Source organism: Molossus molossus, unplaced genomic scaffold (genome assembly GCF_014108415.1).
Source record: "Molossus molossus isolate mMolMol1 unplaced genomic scaffold, mMolMol1.p scaffold_m16_p_1, whole genome shotgun sequence".
NCBI classification, from domain to species: Eukaryota; Metazoa; Chordata; class Mammalia; order Chiroptera; family Molossidae; genus Molossus; species Molossus molossus.
Genome location: NW_023425344.1, coordinates 88,027,800 through 88,030,978, shown reverse-complemented (window position 1 = coordinate 88,030,978; position 3,179 = coordinate 88,027,800). Strand labels below are relative to the sequence as shown.

Below are 3,179 nucleotides of genomic sequence, written 5' to 3'. Positions count from 1 at the left end.
TACATTAATATTTTATATACAATTTAACATTGAGGCAGAAAAAGTTGATAAATTACCATTTATGAGAAAAATATCTGTAAAAAAAAGTACAAAACTAAACATCATATCAGGAAAAAAAAAGTGAATATAAAGGTTAGAATTTTCAGATTTAGCAAATAAAAATGCAGGACACCCAGTTGATTTTTTTTTTTCAGTTGCTATGAACAGATTTTTCAGGTTTTATTGGGAGCTGCATACATGCCCAGTAGTGGAATCAATAAATTCTAAAATAACAGTCTATTCAGCAGTTTTAAAGTAATAGACAAATTAGTTGGTGATTTAGTGGTATTCAAGCTGTCGGAATAAAAGCCATTTGACGTCAAAAGTAAATAGGCTATCCCAGAGGAACGAATGCATTTCATTTTAAGTAACAGAAGTAAACTTGAGTATTACTAAAAAAGTCTCAGCATATGCAGGAACAGGAGGTCCTCAGTGAACTGGCGTAGGGGCCCCATGCCTCTCTGTGCGTCCCGTTCCTCGGTTTCTCAGAGAGATTCGTCATTTTCACTCCCTTCCTCACACTCTACAGTCCGAGTCACCAAGTTCATATCAGCAGTGTTCCATCTACTGTGACACTAAGAATAGACACATCTTTTACACGAACACAGTCTTCTCCAAATAGGTCCCGGAGCGTGATCTCCAACCTCTTGCTGTAACTGGGAATTTCTAATATTTTGCAGGCCTTTTGCACTGCAGCTTACCTGATTTTCAGCTTCGAGCAAACTGAACATCACTGTATCTGCATATACGTCATTGGGTTTGCTGCTAACCATTCTAAGACCACCATTCAAAAACACAATAATATTTTTGAATGCTTTCAGAACAAGTTTTTCTTCAGTTTGGCTCAGCAGTTAGAGCATTGGCCCACGGACCAGAGAGTCCTGGGTTCGGTTCCAGCTAAGGACATGTACCTCGGTTGCAGTTTTGCCCACCCGGGTTGGGGTTGTGTGGGTGGCAGCCAGTCAACGTGTCTCTCTCACATCGATGTTTCTCCCTCTCTTCCTCCTGCTCTATCTGAAGATGAATGCAAAAATGTCCTAGGGTGAGGATTAAAAAAACAACAACAAGTTTTTCTTGAATTTCTAATTAGTCTCCATCACCTGTCAATTTCTGTAGCTGGTAATGGAGAAAAGTAAAAGGACCAGTATAGGGAATGACATGGGTCCATTTCACAGTGCTCCTGGCCAAGTCAGTATAATTGGAGAGAACACAAGGAGAAATTATATGATAAAGTTGCTTTTAACAAGTATGCCGAGACCCACTGACCTTGTTCTGCTTTTTGTCTGCCCAAAAGCCCATGACCTTGGTTAGTTTTTCCCTTCTGAAGCTCTAGATCCTTGCTTCTGTGTTCCAGGACTATGAACTTCCACGTGAACTTCACCATTCTTCATATTCTCAAGTCAGGGCTGCTTGCAATCGGGCCATTTTGTTCTGTTCTCCGTGGACTAAAATCACATGAGGTTTCAAAGCACAAATAAATTCATTGGTTTGCTGGTAATCCGTGTGAGCGAAGGAAAAATTGTAGTCAACAGATGTTTTCAAAGGTAGCTTCTGTCCAGACATGGTAGTGGTCTCTTGGGGTTCAGACATGCTATGCTTGACAATTGTCTCTTGTGCCCAATACCTTGCTATAATGGCACCATTCCTCTTAGTGCACCAGCTTCCGGAGAGCAATCTGGGTAAGCCACTTTGCATCATGCCTGGGGACGCCATTACAATGCTGGGACCAATGTCATCAAAATGACCCATGTTCTTAAGGATATTGATGTGTTTGAAAACAGATCAACTGATGCTGATCTGTTTGTGGATTTTGTCATTTATGGCATTTTCGTGTGTCTGGTACACAGCCAAACACTTCTTGGCCAAAGATGATGCGTAGAATATTGGAATATCGTGGAGTTCTGGTGATTCTGCCAGTACTCATCCAAAATCAAGAGCAGCTCCTGAGTCCTTCCAAGAGCCAAGGCAGGAATGAGACCTCACCCCCACACACACACACACACACACACACACACGTTTACAATGTTGTGACCCACGTTATAGATTCTTGCTACTCACTTGTCATGCTTCTCGTGGATATGGGTCCCACAGGTAGATTCAATAATAAGAATATCGGGTTTAACATTAGGAATTTCAGCTGCCATGAGTGTCTATCTTTTCGTCTTTAGAAATCACCTGCAAACAAAAACTTCATGCCTAGGATCTCCATCACGACCACGGCAGCTCCTCGTACATGGTCCATGTGGTGACAACAGAACTTGATTCCTGCAACTTCCTTAACTTCATGAAAATTGATGGTTTCAATTTTATTTTCCTTTATTGATTTTAGAGAGAGAGGAAGGGAGAAGGGGAGAAAGATAGAAACATCAATGAGAAAGAACATCGATTGGTTGCCTCCTGCATGTCCCCTACTGGGGATCGGGCCCACAACCTGGGCATGTGCCCTGACCGGGAATCGAACCAGTGACTTCTTGGTGCATGGGTCGACACTTGACCACTGAGCCACACAGCTAGACAATGGTTTCAATTTTGTTTATGCTCTCTTCCAAATCTGTCTCAGTATATAGCATGTTGTCCACTGGTATATTACTGACTTCGACATAATCTGAAAGAAGTCATCCATAAATAGCTTTGGTAGCATGAGTAATAACATGTTTCCTTTGAAACTTATCTTTTGTAGAAATCAGGGCAAAGTTCCACAGTCTTCTAAATGGAAATAACTGCTTAGCAGGAGGTTAATCTCAGCTGGGTCAATTAAATCGCTATAAGGAAGAATATCCATTCCCTCTAGGCCAGGGTGGATCCCACAGTCCAACATTATTTTTCTTCCTTTGAGCTCCAGAAGAATACATGTTCTACCTACTTCTTGCCCAGCTCCAAGGGGGTTGGATCAGCAGCTGGTCACTCTCCTCCACAAGAATCGCAGACATCCCGGAGGTCTGAAGGCGTGGGTTAGGAACAGGTTGCGGGAGCCTTTCTAAATTGGAAGCTTAGCCAAAGGGAACTAAAGAAGGGACTACCCAGTTAAACTTGAGTTACTAATAAAAATTCATCATTTGTATCATAAGTATGTCCTATACAATACTTGGAACATACTTATGCTGAAAGATTATTCATTGCTTATTTAAATTTAAATTTCA

The 3,179-nt window shown here is 41.4% G+C and overlaps 1 pseudogene; it reads right to left on the bottom strand.

Moving 5' to 3' along the window:
• Positions 1-524: 524 nt before the first annotated feature.
• LOC118615315 lies at positions 525-2,969 on the bottom strand (annotated as a pseudogene).
• Between the last annotated feature and the right edge of the window lie 210 nt (positions 2,970-3,179).